This window comes from Cylas formicarius, unplaced genomic scaffold (assembly GCF_029955315.1).
Source record: "Cylas formicarius isolate icCylForm1 unplaced genomic scaffold, icCylForm1.1 PGA_scaffold_6__28_contigs__length_40554024, whole genome shotgun sequence".
Classification (NCBI taxonomy): Eukaryota; Metazoa; Arthropoda; class Insecta; order Coleoptera; family Brentidae; genus Cylas; species Cylas formicarius.
In genome coordinates this window covers 34,206,512-34,224,906 of record NW_026844347.1, presented here as the reverse complement: position 1 = coordinate 34,224,906, position 18,395 = coordinate 34,206,512, and the positions used below count along the sequence as shown (strand labels likewise).

At 33.6% G+C, this 18,395-nt stretch overlaps 1 protein-coding gene across 3 annotated transcripts in view; it reads right to left on the bottom strand.

Annotated features, from left to right (window-relative positions):
- Window positions 1-18,395, bottom strand: part of LOC132703769 (ecdysone receptor) — a 277,047-nt gene that overhangs the window by 205,764 nt on the left and 52,888 nt on the right. For all 3 annotated transcript variants that reach the window (XM_060673223.1, XM_060673220.1, XM_060673221.1), the window contains exon 3: window positions 16,095-16,120. The gene's annotated coding sequence lies outside the window, so the exon portion shown is untranslated. The remainder of the gene's footprint in view (window positions 1-16,094; window positions 16,121-18,395) is intronic.

Here is an 18,395-nt window from a genome sequence, read left to right as displayed (position 1 = left end):
TGACTACATGCGAGAGGTTAGCGGTGCCTTGCCTAGCGTGTGTTCATTGTTTACTGTTTTTTCATTGTGTATTACGTATACGTACCTAGTAATGTCGTCACAAGCTCAGAAGTCGTCATGGCATACATCTAATGACTATTACAGGAGAGAAACTTTCTAATGATGCCACCTGCATAGAGCCATTTAAATTAAGATTTCTGCAAAAGCTGAAAGATTTAAATCTTGACCCGTCACAGCTGTAAAATGCAGGCGAATCCGGGATTTTTTGGCCTGTGATACCTAAAAAAACTTTTGTTTCCTATAACGAAACATCCGTACCTGGACCAAAAATAAGTAAAGAACGTGTAACAATACTACCATGTGCTAACGCTGCGGGTACACACACGCTAAAGATGGTGGTCGTTGGAAAATCTATTAAACCACGCGCATCAAACATATTGATTTACCTGTACAGTATTATGGGCAAAAAAGTGCGTGGATGACAAAAGATCTTTTCAAAAAGTGGTTTGAAGAGTGCTTCGTACCAGAAGTTATAAAATGGTTAAAAGATCATAATTTACCTCAAAAAGCGTTATTGCTTCTTGATAACGCTCCCGGTCATCCGTCTGAAGAAGAACTGACCACTGCACTGCACTGATTCAACCCATGGATCAGCAGATCATTCAGTTTGTAAAGCAAAATTATAAGAAAAACCTACTTGTGAAAGCCGTATCAAAAAGACCAACCAATAGAAAAAACGATAAAAGAATTTAGTATGAAAGACTTGGTTTATGCTCTTTGTCGATCGTGAAATGTATTACCAGATATAGTCGCCACTCCTACTAACAATCCACAAATACCTTCGGAAGTAATAGAGCAAATTGCTGCTGAAATACAAATAAGTCCGGAAGATTTGGAAAATAGGTGGAATGGACAAAGAGGAAAATAAGTTTCAAGAAATGTCTGACGTAGAAGGGAAAGGGATTTCTAGTTATACAACTACTCCGCAAGTGAAAGCACAGGATGCAATTAACGCCCACTTTTGTCTATCCTTAGCCCTATCTCGCCAGTTTTCGATGCCCATCTCTCTTATATTATGGAATTTTACAACCACCTTTTTAGCGGACACCTTCTTCTTCTTTTTCATCAGCTCTCTCCAATATCCTTTGCGCCCACCTACCCCCCATTCATCCGTACGACATGCCCTAACCAGCGTAGCCTCTGCTTCTTCACTTCCCATGTTAGATCTGGTTGTCCGAATAGTGATTTAATTTCTCCGTTAGTTCTTCTTCTCCATTCCGTTTCATTTGTTTTAACACCTCCATAGATTTCCCTTAAGATTTTCCTTTCCCAGATTGCTAATTTTTGTTCTTATTTCCTGTTCATCACCCAAGTTTCAGCTCCGTCTTATAAATCCTTTGGCCTTTAGCTTTATTCCCCTTGGCAATTATTTTTTCTATTTCGTACTCCTCCTCCCCATTTTGCGCCAAAGTACTCAAATTGATAAACATGCTAGAAGCTGTATTCCGTAGTTTCCGCTTTAAATGTGACATATGCTTCATTGGAATTTTTGTGGCAGTTCATTTGCAGGCATTTCGTCTTTTTTTCATTAATCACCAAGCCGTAATGTTTTACAGTTTTTTCGAGGTATTTCAATATAATTTCTAGCTCTTTCCTGGCTCTTGCTATTAGGACTATATCATCCGAGTAGGCTAAACATTGATGTTTGTTCTTTTTCCATCTATTCCACTTAGTACCATTTACAAGACCAGAGTAAACAGCGAAATCGATACCGGGTCTCCCTGTCTAAGACCTCTACACCTTAAAACGTTCCCACAAATGGCTACCAACCATCACCCTGTTCTCCGTATTACTGAAATTAATTTTAATTAGTCTTTGGATCTTTTTCGGAACTTGCAGTCTTTGAAACACCCTGAAAATGATGCCATATAAATATTAAAAAAGGAGGGCCCATAGAGCCGCTTGTTTCGAGAGAATTAAAGCTTTGAAAAGTCAAATGTTATCAGACATCAATTGCGCTTTAGGGTTATTATGCCGGCGACCAAAAATTATCAGAAAAATAAAATGACTATATGTTGTAGGTCCTCTGGTTGGTTATATTTTTAACGTTTTTTTTTTACTAAAATGTATTGAACATGACCTATCATAGATAGGTCGCGTTTCATTTCATTCTTTGTTTTCTTCTGAGATTGTATTTGTCAAAATATGCTCCAAGATTGGATAAAGGAGGAACATAAAACAAGTTTGATGGAAAACAACAAAAAATCTTGGCCAGAGATGAGCCGATTTCTTTAATAATTCTGCTTACTGCAGTTTTTAAATGTTCTGCTCCTGGAATTTGACAGCCATATTTTTCCGCAATTGAAGGAGAATCTTGTGTATTCATTGTTGAGTTTGCATTAATGGTTGTAATTCAGCTATTACATTTCTGGTGGCTTCCTTGTTTAGCCGAAATAAGCTATTAAATTTCTGCTTAAGAATTTCAAAAGGATGACAATGATCCCTTACACAGGGTTTTTCACTTAAAACTCCGCACGCCAATAAGTCCAAAACGAAAAGAAATATTTAATTTATGTAAAAATTAGTCAAAGTGTGGGGTCAAGTAGATATTTCCTAAAGTTTAAAAAATTCGACGCCTGCAAAGAACTGGGCGTCGCGACGCGTCGAAAAATTATTCGATTGCAGAGACTTTGGAAATACGCGCATACAAAAGTACATATTATTTTTTAACGCCGTGCGTAAACTTTTTGCTTATCTACAATTGCATCTGCATTCTCCAAACACCAGTAACATGTCTACTTTTTCCTCATTGCTAAATTGCACCATTTTCACATAATAATTCTTAGTTTTTTTTTAACCGAACAAATTTGGATATTTCTTGTGACAAAATGTGACAATTTTTTGATACAGCAATAACAACTTATGTTTGTAATTGCACTTAAAACAACTGCGATAACAATGGTTGCCATAGTAACTAACATTCATGGCATACTTGTAAAAATAAGCGTTAATCACATTTTTTATTAATCAAGATTAATCAAGATATAAATATATATATATATATTTTTCGACGCGTCGCGCCCAGCTCCCAGCTCTTTGCAGGCGTCGAATTTTTTAAACTTTAGGAAATATCTACTTGACCCCACACTTTGACTACTTTTTACATAAATTAAATATTTCTTTTGGTTTTGGACTTATTGGCGTGCGGAGTTTTAAGTGAAAAACCCTGTATATCCATATTATATTTGTTGAAAAGGAAGTAACCTGAAAATAGACCTATTTACTGATTTTCTGCATTTTCTAAAGCAGCTAAAAAATTTCCATAAAAATTCGTGACGTTATGTTTTCAAAGTTAGAAAACTACTTTTAGTTTACCAGAAATTTTCAAAACTATCAACTAGGAACGATTTAACAATGCATTATTAACTGATATTTGGGATTGTTATTAAGTTAGGAGAACCAGAATATAGATTGTTAGCCGATTGTTGGCAAGAATTTTAAAGTTAGCAATTACCATGATTGACTGCTAATTAGAAAGAAAATAGGTATGATAATTTATCTGTTGAGCGAGATAGTTGCAGCAAATTGAGCTGTGATTTCAGGTAATGTTCGTTGTCAGTAACTCTGACTTTTTCGACCTGCTTTTCCTTCCTTCGTGTTATCCTTGTAGGTCATCCATGAGAAAAATACACTGTGAAGTTGTATATTGAAAAGAATATATGGACATAAACTGACACTCATAAAAACATAAACTAGTTAAACTGCAACTATTTTGCCAACAAAAAGATTATTCAGAAAAAGCTGAGAAGATTGCAACTAATAGAGGGTAGTGCGTGTTTTATTATCAGATTTTTTCAATAAGAACTTTTCGTTTTCGTTATTTGTTTTTTGTTTAGATTTAGTTAGAATTAATTGAGATATGAGAATATGTCACAATCGATTTTTGCATAGTTTTTAACGTAGAGTTAATTGGCGTTATTATATTAATATTTTTAATTTTATATATATATATATATATATATATATATATATATATATATATATATATATATATATATATATATATATATATATATATCTTTTACTTTTTAAAAGAAATTTGGACCATTCCAAAGAATTAAATAATAATAAGCATACATTTTCTCGAAGTATTTCCTTAATATTAATATTCAAATGTAAAGTGTAACCTTTTGTTGTTACCGGCGTTATAATTGCTTCCTCAATTAATTTGTGTAAAATAAAAAAATACATCTAATAAAATATTCCGCACAGTTTCTAATTTTTTTGAACAATATAAAATACGTTTGCAACGTAAATTCCTTTCATACGACTATCTGATAAAACGGAACATAGTACGAAGGGGAAAGAATGAGTCCACTACATGAAATGGTACATAAAACTACGATTTAAATATTTTATTAATAAAAGGCAGCCTATCGACCACAACTGGTTCACAATGTTAATGATTGTGCTAGTGCGGAACACATTTTTTTATCTTATAAATGATAGTTATTAAATTCCTATTAAAAACTTCTTGGAAATTGGAGGCTTGCATCATTTAGGTTTCACGAGAAAATAAAAAAAAATACGTAAACTGCAACTAATTGTTTCTATCACTCGGACAAGCAAGTATCCACATAATGTCCACATGACAGTTGTCAAAACTGAAAATTGATTTTCTAGCACGGGCAAGTTTGCATTTCTAGTTTTAAAATGAAGTTGCCAAAAATACAGATTTCAAACGTCAAACACGCGTTCGAACGGACGATGGAAAACTACCTGGAGAAATCTCAACAACCCTCGCGGCCCATGAAATATCCCTACACTTTTTCGGCCAAGCTGGCACAATTTCCTTTCAAGTTTTATTACCAAAATAACTGCATTGTACGTTTTTTTCCGTTAGGAGTGCTGTTCGCTTTTCCATTTATATACTATATCCACACGCTAGGTTGGCTGGCATTATTCAAAAAGAAAATATAACATTTTAAACGTTTTTCCATTTTTTTAGCAAATTCCCCGTCAAATAAAGAAAAATGGGCTGAGATTCGACGTAAAGAGATCGAAGAGTTGGAACGAAAATTCGAATAACAGTTTTCCGATCGTTTTTATTGTATAATCTAAAATAATAAAATAGGAATAAATAAAATGCGAGTTTAAGAACACTAACTGGTTGCAGGATGATGCTGGAAAATAACGACCATTTGGACTATTCAAGAGGAACGTGATATCTAAAATGTCAAAAAACCGGACGGTATTGAAAAATATGGCTGCAAGCAATCCGAAAAATTGGACAGCGCCATCGGTGTATTTCTTGTCAAAACGGGCAAACCTTTTCACGTCGGAGTTTCAGCTTTCCGTATAGAATTGCTTATGTGAAAGAACGAAGAAAACGGAGAATCCATATACAGAGTAAATTCGTGCGATATGAAACTTAATATTGTGGCTAAAATATATGCTTAAAAAAAATGCTTTGTCGATTTATGTTGGTCTGTCATCGTTATACGATTAATTCAAAAAAATTGCAATTTTATCTTTCTCGATAAATTGCCTAGCAGTTCAATTCATGGAAGAAATTAAAAAGAGAAAAGTTGTATTCCGGTAAATCAAAATAGGTGACTTTTCTTTTCACGAGACGAAAACAAAAACAAATGCAATGACGAGCGGAGTCCACGATTTTTAACTTTTTTATTTTAAACTAACCAAACCAAGAGACAAAAATTTGCATTTTTAGTTGCCGAAACGTTAGCAAGTTCGACTCAGCAAAAACCGACGCAGGAAGAATCCCGAAGTATTGTGTAAAAAGTAAAAAATGAACAAATTTTTACCTGACAACTGAGTAAATAAATTCATTGTGGTGCCAGTAAATTAAAAAAAAACTACGTATGAATTTTCCTAAAAATGAATTAATTGATATGATTTATATAATGGGTGGCGCGAATAAAAAAAACTTTTGATTTTATTGGAGTGGGTTAACTCACCATACTGTATGGTGCATGTCGAAACAAGTTTGAGCTACCTTCAAAAATATACAGGGTGCGCCGCAAATTCAAAAAAACTGAAAAATGGATCCCCCCTCTATTATTGAAAAATGGCAATCATTTAAAATTCGTGAGTGTTCGCGATACTCCGTGCAATATTAAAAAAACGTAATAAGTACTCTAAATTTGGAGCTACCGACTTGAGACTTGGGAGAGAAGTAGAAGTCCGGACTCGCATTTAGACTCTTTAAAAAATAACGCTTAAGTATATATATATATATATATATATATATATATATATATATATATATATATATATATATATATATATATATATATATATATATATATATATATATATATATATATATTCTCACGTATTGATTCAAAAAATGTGATGACACTATACTCCGGGATATCATCCGTTCGCTCGTTGAACTCCGACTGGAATCCTGCAGACGTTTCGCCAAAATCTCACTTGGCATCTTCAATGCTCGCGCTCCGAAAACACTTCGAAACCTATCTAAAACCTAAACCAGTGTTCGAAGTGTTTTCGGAGCGCGAGCATTGAAGATGCCAAGTGAGATTTTGGCGAAACGTCTGCAGGATTCCAGTCTCCAGTCGGATGCAGGATTTGCAGGATTCCAGTCGGAGTTCAACGAGCGAACGGATGATATCCCGGAATATAGTCCAAAACCATTGATCCGATCGTAAACATCCGTTCAAACAGTGTTATAGGCCGTATCAAGGGCTACAATTTTTGTATTGTATAGCCTCTACTTCGAACATTGTTAGAATTATATACAGGGTACGTCGTTCGTGGGCAAAAAATTCTAATAGATCCTAGAAATTTCCGCTTTTGTGGGTGAATTATTGGCGATAAATAAAAAACTTTTAAAGATGTGATAGTTTTATTATCTAATTAAGGTTGGTCTATAATACGGGGGGCGCGAGATATTTGGAAAAATACAATTTTAAATTGCAATTACCAGTACAAATTTTAATATTTACCGAAGTTTGCGGTAACTTTGAAGTTCGACGAGATGTGCAGGACATTTTATACAGGGTGTCTTCACAATAAAATTACATCGATTTTGCGAAAGTTCCATTGTGGTCCGCAGGAGCTCTAGGACAAGAAACCGCGACGCGCCTTCTTTTTAAAATAAAAAGCTGATTCGCGCTACTTGCGATGAACTTGCCCCGTCCATAGACGATTTTTCGAAAGCAATCTTGTGAAATATTGGTTTCCATATTGTTGAACCGTATAGCGTAACAATTTTAATGTATTGCTTGCAAAATCTTTACAATATCTCACTATGAAACATAGCAAAATGATGCTTCCGAGAAAATTTTGAAATTTGGGGAATCGCTAATAAAATTTTCGAAAACATTGGAAGCAAACATTTGGGATTAATAAAATACCATTACAATTCCAGCTTATTCATTACTCACTTTCACAATGTTTCGACAACACTCTACCATATACTGTTTACTGTACATTTTATTTCTCATGTGTAGGCGTTGGTTAGTACCTAAATTGAATTTGGAACGGAGGGCAGTGAAAACTGTATATAAGCACGTTTCGAAAATAATTTCTTCTCGGTGCAGAATTGATTGTCTATTCTTACAAACGTGGTTACCTAGTTCGAAAAAATTTCCATGAAAACGAAACTCATTCGATTCGCACGTTCAAATATGAAAATCGCGTATACGTATAATAATACATACGTATGCCGCGATTTGAGGCCACACATTGGCCACACTCTCTGCAGATATTTGCATATAATTACACTAAGTCACAGTTAATAACTTGCGTGCTTGTAACAGTGCAACAAACATAAATCAGTGGAAACGTTGTCGTATGCCCTGCGAGGTCCATGTTCGTGGTTCAAATTTCCTATGGTCTCGCGCAAAATTTATTTGTAAAACAATAGACTATTTGACAGTGCGAAAAATAATGCGTTCATTAATATCCTCGTAGATGATCGGGATTGGCAAGCGATTTAGTTAATCTGAATTACGATTTATATTTAATATGTGAATATAATTTTTATACAAATTGAAACAATAGACTAAAACTGAAACTACTAATAAAAGTAGCCACAGAAACTTTAACACTTGTAGCTTTCGACGTATCTCCTACATAATAATAAATAAATGCTCACCCTATAACTCTGACCCATGTGACCGACAACAGTCGCGATAGGTTCAATCCACAGTGACGATACATTCTAGTAAATGCTGCAAGGATTTCCTTCGCAATTAAAAAAAAGCTTTAACATACAGCATGTCTAAATGTAAAACTTCAAAATATAGGTTATGTATGTATTGTAGGTATGTTAAATTTCATAACTTCTTTAAGTGTTCCTAAACATAGCCTAACCTAAAAGGATTATTTGTTTTGCGCTAAAAAGAGTTTTATAAAACAGTATTTTTTTTTATAAAATAGTATGCCCAAAAACGTTTTTCTTTTTCGTTTAACATACTATAACATCGCGGAAAAAGAACTCTCGGCAGCTTGTTCTTAAAGTCTATTGTTTCGTACAAATGTCATTTGCTTTAATAATGGCATTAAGTCTTTTTCGAAGACTTAAAACAAGCTTTCTTGTAACGATATGTTTGCCCACTCTTTCCTTATCCTATTTTTGAGGTCTTCTTTACTCGTAACTTGATGTTTTTTCACTGGTCGCTTTAATTCTTCTCACAGGTGCTCAACATTCGGAGATCGTGGTGGTGTATGAAGTTGTTGGCGCACATGGATCATCCAGTGACGTACAAGCGTAGCAATGTGTTTAAGATCGTTATTCTGTTGGAATAAACAACGCCTCTCAAAGTTAAGTTTTTCAGCACTTTGATTTAAATTATTCTTTAGGCTGTTGGTCCATGAATCCGTTAATAAAAGCTAAATTGCCGGTCTCATTAGCTGACATGCAGCCCATGCATCCCTCCACCATGCTTCTCCGTAGGATAGATATTTTGGATTTTCAGAGCTGTATTTTTTTCGTCCAAATTTTATCCCTACCATCTGACCCAAAAAGATTAATTTTTGTTTCGTCACTACAGATAACGTTTTACCAAAACTCCCTGGTTTTGTTAATGTGTTCTGGGGCAAATTCCAAACGTTTTTCTCGATTTCCCGAAATTAATGGATCCCTTCTGCTAACGTGGCCGTTACAATCTGCTCGATGCAAGCAGTTTCTAATCGTTTGAGTGCTAAAATTTTTTGAGAATTCTTCCTGATTTCCTCTGCATGTTTTAGAGCGCTTGTTTTAGAATTAATTCCAATTTTTTTCACAACAGAAGGCTCTTCTCGTACAGTTAACTTCCTGGGACGACCAGAGCACTTTATAAGGTCCGGTGGATTTGTATTGATTACATACTGTACAGTCGAATGTGATTCTTCAATTATTTTTTCTCTTTCCATAAATCTACTATGATTTTTCGAAGCGCAATTGGATTTTCGCAATTTTTGGCGCGCATTTTACTTCAAAACCACTGACTTAAAAGTGACTTGGTAAAATATTGATAATTAACGGTTCTACCTAGAGTTCTAAATAGTGATTTATTAAAGTGTATGGAGACTTATTTGTCATAGTTTCTTGCTTCTAAAACTTCCTATTTTTTATCATTCAATAATTTTTATTTTTACTACTCTTAATGAGATTACCCATATTTACTTGAAATATATTTCTCATTAAATGTAAGTGAAAGAAGACACTAAAAGAAAACTGAAAAAATACTATGCGTACGGAGACTTTTTTGGCCGACTGTAAGTCTTTGTTAAATTAAATTAAGACAGTTATTGATAAAGAACGAATAAACAAAATAAATAAATCTGCCGAGGGCATGTTCCAGCGTGTCTTTCGTTGCTTCATGTTTGTTCCCGACCTATACCAAGTAACATTATCGCGGGTCGCTAGCTGCAACCGAGAGTCTTAAAAATAACAGAGCAAGACCGTGCAATAATGGTTATGCTCGGTTCAGGGTCGAGTTTCGTTTAGTTTAGTTTACGACTTGTCGCCTTTTTGTTTCCTCCGCGCAATCGTAAAGTTCTTAATTAAAAGCACATTTTCTCGCATCATGGCGGCGGTCTGTTTGTCGCGGAGTTGTGAATTGCCGAGCGTACATTTCGCAGGATTATGGTGTATTCGACGTTTCGTGGATCGTACGTACAAAGACATCTCTTCAAACCAAACATGCATCTTTGGATCACATCATCCAAGGGTACACAAATAAAACATCTCAAACAGCCCTAACACATTTCGGAAATATGTATCATATATTGGGATTTAAAAAAGGAAAATAAATAAGAACTAAAAATTCAGATTTTCACGAAATTATATATATATATATATATATATATATATATATATATATATATATATATATATATATATATATATATATATAATTCATTCACATGACAACTGATTGGACAACACCGTATATTTATCAAATATAATATTTACAAACTACCTCCTACGATATATACCGAAAAATGACAATAAAACTATAATTAATGTTTTTGTGAGAATTTAAAATTAATAATGGAGAGGTATTTAAATCTAATTAATCAATACATTTTGTTAATCTCCGTGGCTTCCAATAAATTTAATTTTCTACTTTTTATGGCTATATGTGAAATATCAAACTTGTCGTCGAAAATGTTTTTTCTGTGTTTAAGTGTGTAGCATAATTAGAATCTAGACTATTGTTTTTAAACGCTCTTTTATGCCCGTCAATGCGTTTCTTGAAGGATCTACCTGTAGACACCTGATTTTTGAGATTTTGCACACTTCATTTTATTGTTTTTTAAAAATTTTCCTATTGTGTTGTTAGTTCTGAAAGCTATTTTTAAACCACATTTTGACAAATATTTGGAACTTTTTCACTGGGTTCTCCTATGTATGTATGTATGTATGTTTTAAATTGTTCGTGTTCTGTATTAGGTTTCGGATAAATAAAGTTTACTGTTGTCTAGATTTGTTTTTGATTTATAATTGTATCGATAATGGACGGATTGTAACCGTTATTCAGTGCAATTTGTTTAATGATTTTAAGTTCTTTGTTGTAATTTTCTGTTCAGAGTGGAGTATTAAGAAGTCTGTATATGAAAGAGTGAAATTCAGCCATTTTAACGGTGATTTGAACTGGTATGTATGATTGTGTCCGTGTGTGAAGGTTTATAGTAAATCGAAAAATCTAATTTGTTTTGAATTTTCGTAATAGATAAGTCTAAAAAATTAATAGTTATCCTGTTCAATCTTGATAGTGAATTTTATACGATTATGTAATAAGTTAAAGTAATTTAAAAAAGAATTCAATTGTCTATCCGTTCCAACAAAGCAAGCAAAGACATCATCCACGTACTTACTTAAAGGATCTTCTAGTGTGAGATTGTCCAAATTATCCATAAAAATCTCGGCTAACAGAGGACTAAGTGTGTTTCCCACAATCAAACCTTCTATAGAGATGTCATTAGACACAGAAAAATACATTTTTGACGACAATTTTGATATTTTAAATACAGCCACAAAAAGTAGAAAATTAAATTTATTGGAAGCCATTCAAATGTATTGCTTAACGATCAATAAAATTTAAATACCTCTCCATTATTAAACTTAAATTCTAACAACACCATCAATTAAGGTTTTATTGTCATTTTTCAGTATATATAGTAGCAGGTAGTTTGTAAATATTACATTTGAAAAAGACACGGTGTTGTCGAAACAATTGTCATGTGAATATATATAATTTGAACTTTCAGTTATTTATTTTGTTAACTGGATTATCATCAAGAGAAAGCCACCTCAGTTCAATTAATAATTAACTCACGAAAACGACAATTTTCAGGATCTTTTCTTTTCCCAAAATCGATACACCGTGTACATAATTCAAAAAATGACCGAAGTAAAAGTTATAGTCCTAGATTTCCCACGTTCCCTGGTATACATATATAATTTTTCCAATAGAGTAAATGGTTTTCGAGAAAATACAGGTTATCTGAAATCATGCAGTACGCCGCAAAGGTAAATGACGTCATCGCGTCTAGATTGAAATCGAGATACAGCAACTAACACATAGGCTTTTTCAAATATCTCAAGAAGCGCGTGCGATAGACGACAACCGCAAATACAAAAATTATAGCTCTTGATGCGGCCTTCAGTACTGTTCACGAATTTTGATTTATGGCTAATAGTTTATATCATCTGCCGATGATGCCAACTTGGCTGGCGAAACATGTGTCCAGTGTTCTAAATAAAGTTGTGGTGCAGTAGTGGTTATAAACGTAAGTTTGTTTATGGATAATAATTTAATGGCGAAAGGAACAATTTTCAGAGTCTTTTAGATTTTTGTCCACAATTGAAAAACCCTATATTTCATCGAAAAATTACCAAATTACAAAAAATAAAGCGATCGATCGATTTTTCGAAAGTAACAAGTTTTCCTTGTTATTGAAATAATTTCCCTAGATTCGATATTCTTAGAGTAGCTAAACAGCAGAGCAAGAAAGCAGATAAACAACTCCTGGTGAGTCGAACTCTACAAATTAGGATACCAAATAGGATAGACTTAGATTCCAGTCCGTGATTACATCCAGACGATCTATTGCAACCTTAAACTCAACAGAAGAATAGAAACAAAGGTGTTGGTGTTGCCGATGGATATCAAAACTCTGAAAAAGTTGTCATCGCCCTGAAGGATTCCAGTTCCTTTGGTCTTGGTCTGATCCATATTGATTGTCAGCAGGCTCATTACTAACCTGCTTCTTTCTTTAGGGTTCTTCTTGCATTAGACACTTGAAATATTGAATATACTTAATTATACTGAATCTAATCGGTGCTCAGAATTATATGTATAGAATATGTAAGTGAAACCCCAAAATATCTGTTTTTTTTTCAGAAAAAAAGAAAAAAATATTTTTGTGTTTTAATTCGCCAGTCACGACTTCTCATCGCTATACCACCAAAGTTACATGCAATCACATAGTAATTTCGAGAAATTAAATTTAATTTGGCAATAGTCATTGAGGAGTAAAAAATAAGTAGAAATTATTACAATTTTCTTAATAATAGGACAATTATCAAAAAGTGTTAATAATTTCTCAGACAATCAAAAATGAATTCGAAGAGGCACACCCTGTATCAGGTTGTTAGTTTCCAGATTGGGAACATTTGCCTATTACCTCGCTTGCGTAAATTGCTGTTTGTTACCTGGATTATTTCGATGAGCTCTAATCTTTCTTTTTGTATTATCCCATAAGTACTCTATAGGACTAAAATCCGGCGAGCAAGCAGGCCACTCTAAAACTGTAAAGAAATTTTGCTGCTGGTCGGTTATCTTTCATAAATTAAAAACAAATCCGTGAAACCACCTCCACCGCTCGTGACCTTAGACATGTTAGAGTTTGTCGAACGGGGACCAAAAATAATTCCACCAAAAAAAATTGTATTTCGGAATAAATTTGGCAGCACGGAGTCTAGCTTGTTGCCCTCTACCTCTTAAAATGCGGTCATCAGATCGTATATCGCATATCGGCTTTGTGACATGCCTTGTTCTACCAGAGCAAGAATTCTTCCCTTTTGACTTCGAAATACTCCGCGTACGGTATTTTTATAGTTCAAAAAACAAAAATTAAACGAATATTAGATAAGGTTAGTTGTGTTGATGTATTCAGATGCATACTGATCACTTTTTCATTTCGAACTGCTTCAACTTCGTGCCGTGAAGGTCAACTTTATGACAATATATTTCATATTGGATTAGTATTACTGTTCTAAGGATTCTTTCTGTATTAAATACTTATATACTAAACTATTTGAACATTTTTAGTAATATCGAATTTCTTGTAATTTCGTTAATTTCTTGATTACTGCGCAGCAAAGCTCAATTTTGTGACAGAATTACTATTGCTGGTCCAAGTATTTTATTCTGTATTATTCTGTAACTTTATGACACCTTCCTACCTACATAGTTAAAGTTGGAGGTGAAGAAGGGAGAGAGTATGGGTTTATTTTCGCATGTTCTTTGTAATCCTAACCTAAATAATTGTCCGAGGCGGGCAGACAGGGTCCCGAAGTCGTAAGACCATTAAAATAGATAATTTAGAATGGTCGTAACGTATTTCAATTTATGACGCGGTGTGTGTGTAACTTCGTATAAAATACGAAGGCGGTGAAGCCTTATTTATTATGTTGTGCGGTTTTGTTGATGTAATTTATCACGCGAAATGCAAAATAACGCAACATGTTTTATGCCCGAACTATCAAATTGCGAAATAAATACCATAATCTCCGAGGTTTCCCCATCAATCAATCCATATTGGATCATTTTGACGTACCCGTTGTCTACAATATATAATACGAAATCGTTTTTAGTAACTTCTATTTTTTTTCAAAAAAGTGCAAAAACTCACACGCCTAGATCCGATGAATTTAGACCGCGTGAGGAACTAAAAAGGCTTTCTGGAAAAACTACGTCTGAAATATTTTTTAAGTTTTTCGATGACGAAGTGATTGATTTGATTTGAAAATTTTCGGTAAAATATGCTCAAGACAATAACCGCCATGAATTCTCGTTGACAAAAAAAATTTTTTTTGGTATTTTATTGTTCTCGGGTTAGCATTCATTGCCACATATTTATTATTATTGGTCTACTGATGAAGACAAAGGAATTGATCTTATAAAAAATATATGAGCCGCAATAGATTCCAATTGATAAACAAAACTTATAAATTTTCAAAAATTGGACCTTTCTTTGATGTAATAAATAAAAAAAATTCTCAGTTTGGCATATTTTCGTTCAACTTATCCACAGATTAACAAATGGTACCTTACTTTGGCCGCCATTCCTGCCAAATGTTTATAAGGGGGAAGCCAGTTCGTTCTGGCTTCAAGCTTTGGTGCCTTTGTTCATCTGATGGGTACCTATTTTATTCACTCCATATGGTGGCGCTCAAAATAAATCTCATTTTGACCTTGGCGGTGAGGTTGTCATGAGTCTACTTTCCGTTGTAGATAAGCCAGTAAATCACCAATTTTTTTTCACCATTCAAACTTAAATCAAAATTAAAAAATAATGGTTATTTTGCCACCGGTACTATCCGGGAAAATAGAACAAATATATATCCAATGGAAAATTGTAAATCATTTGGAGCATTATTGGAGCATATGAATCTAAATCAAAAATTTCTATTGTCTCTAGTGTAGATCCTGTCCAACATGTAAAACGCTATAATAGAAAAAAACGGAATGATGTAAATATACTCCAACCTTATGTAATTGCCCAATACAATAGATATATGGGTGGGGTAGATTTACAGGACAACGGAATTGCTAATTACAGGTGCCAGATATTTGGAAAAAAATGGTGGTTACCTTTATGCTAATAAAGCCCGAAGGAGATGTAGAATCTGCCACAGTCACACAATTCACGTTTGTAATAAGTGTAACAACATACTTCATGGTTTGTAAAATATTACTAAAAATGAACCCGGGTGTTACCAGTGGTGCGCTCACGCACCATAAAATATTATGCGTTTTTTTGTATCAAATCAGGTTCTATTTGGAAAACAATATACATTTAGTTGTTTTCTGTCGAATTTGAACTTTCTTTTGTATATTTATGTATAAATTATATGCTCCAAAAACATTATTTAATGTTTTTTCTCAGTGGTTCGTTTACGCACCAGTATTTTTTTGTATGTTTCGAGTTTTTATTTATTTTTTGACAACATGTAATGTATTCTTAAGTGCAACAAAATAAATAATTTCAGAGCGTAAAAGTATTTTTTTATTTCTCTCAAGTTGAGAAAAAGAACTCTAATTAAAAGGAAACAGTTAGGTTCGTGAGGTTGGTGAGATATTGGCGCAGTCAAGGTCGATCCCTGTAACCCCGATAAAAAGAGATGCGTGTTAACGGAATGCATATCGTACGAGCTACGCGTTTACAGAAAATATAAATAGAGGTTCGTCGTTTCAGGGAACACTTAATGCCTCTTGTAAACACGGGTGGGTATATACAAAACGCGGAGGTATTTTTATGCGCGCGCGTTGAAAGTGGCGGACAAAAAAAAAGAAGGCAAATAGTTTGAGCGAGAAAAAAGTGTCGCTTACCGAGAACTGGAGTACGGATCAACAACCTGAAACAAAAAACAAAAACAATTTTAAAATAAAAACTTTACGATAAATAAAACCTTAATTATATTTTTTAAATGTTTCCCAATAAATCTAGTCCATGTATATGAATTAGCATTTTTTGCCATTCCATTCCAAATTTTGAAAAAAATTAACTTTTAACTTTTTTTTTTAGTTTTTTAAATTTTAAAACAAAACAACAAACAAGGATTATTAATTTTTTGACTAAATTAATGCATTGCTTAAAAGTTATATTTGTTGTTATGGTCTGTTTTACGATGGGAACTTCTTGTTTTTCAAAAATTTTGTGTAGTTTATAGTAGACGCTAAGTTTTTCATCGTCGTTCCTATTCAGATTTTGATAAGGCAATTGAATTTTTAAAAGGAAACAATGTCAGTGGTCACGTATACATACAAATTAACAAAATCAAGTAAATTTTTTTCAGGGTTGCTTTCCTCTTAAATCTTATTTTAGATATATTTAAATTGAAGTATTCAGTGTATCCGAAGCAATCGAATAGAGAACAGAGACAGACGTTACCTAGGCTAGGACACTAGGACAGTATAATTCTTGGCCTCGACCCAAGGGTTTATATTTAGAATAAATTATGTAAGTCGTGTTGTCCACATATTTATACAGATGAGATTATTTACCCAGTTTCGAAAACACTGGAATAGATTTAGTTGGTTGGTTTCGTCTATGGTGACACTCACTGGTCTATGAACTTCTTTCCGAAGGCGCAATTCATCCCCCGTTTATACTAAAATTGTTTACGAGACGTCAACACGGCCCATAATTACTAAGTTAACCTAAGAACCGTTTGACACGGGACAATATTTTAACCTAAATTGTATACAATTAGTTGCGCGCGCATTTTTAGTCAAATTGCATACAATAAAATAGAACACGTCCTAAATTCTTGCATAAAATTGACTGAACATGCGCATTTCCTAATTCCGATTGTTTTATTAATGAGGTTATGTTTGTTTAGCTGTGATTTTGCGAGCTTTGGTTTAATTCAAATAGTTAATTTTCAAATAGCGTGTTGATGTGTAGTTATGAAATTATGTCGTGAACTGAAGCGTATCCGGCCATCTGTATCAATAACAGACATCAAATCAAAGTTTAACAACATACGTACTAACTTTTTATCTGAACACAGAAAATATGTGAATTCGTTAAAGAGCGGAATGGGAACTGATGAGGTAAGGTTATACTAAATTTAGTGGTGTATATATACTATGAACAGTCACGATTTATTTGAGTACAGATTTACAAACCCAACATATGGTATTATGGAGCAGATGCAATTTGTTCCTGAACATAGTATTCCACGTCAATCTGTAGGTAGCATTATGACACCGCTAACATCGCTCACAAGTCCTGCAATAACTGAGTCTTGTGAGAACTCTAGAAATTTACTTTTAAATGAAGAGGTACTGTATTTACATTATTGTGATATGTACAACTAAATATTGTGCTCACATTTTAGGAATTGCAGTTTATGACTGAGGCAACAGATATTCAAGAGGCGCAGTCTGCCCAAAAAATTAATATTAATAGAGTTGATAACATTCCTCAATTGATTGGTTCTCAGCCTGTAAAATCAACATATACAGCAGTTACTCCCAAGGTAAATCCAGTTAAAAGTCTAACTTCAAATTTAATTACGAACAATATGCAGAAAAGAAAAAGATGTTACAATACTGAAGATGAGACTATTAAAAGTGCCAATAAAGTATTGAAAGACATAAGTACGGCTATTGCAGCACCTGCAACTGCCACCCATCAGAACAAACCTAAAATCCACTCAGAAAGTGAAACATTTGGTGAATATGTTATCAAGCAATTAACAGCACTTGAGGAGGACGACGAACTCTTCTTAGATACTCAACACATTATTAACAATGTTTTACATGATGCTAGGAAACAAAAATTGCAATTAATATAAGCAAAACATTTATTGAATAAAAACGTTTACATATTATGTTTCCGAATCATATTATCCTGCCATTCCACACTCCCTGAACTATTAAAATAATTTTTAAATTCCTCCCGTATCAATTGTGCAGACACCACACTTCTGTTATTTCCTTGCTGTGGAATCTCTTCTAATAAATTCGCTAAAATTTCATTTTGAGATATCTCTGTGTAATTTTTCCAGTTTTCTGTAGAGCCAGGTAATTATGAAGAACGACACATGTTAAAGTAATTATTTCAACTTTTTCTGTGTTTAAATTAATGAGATTCAAAAGAATTCTGAATCTATTACCTAAAAT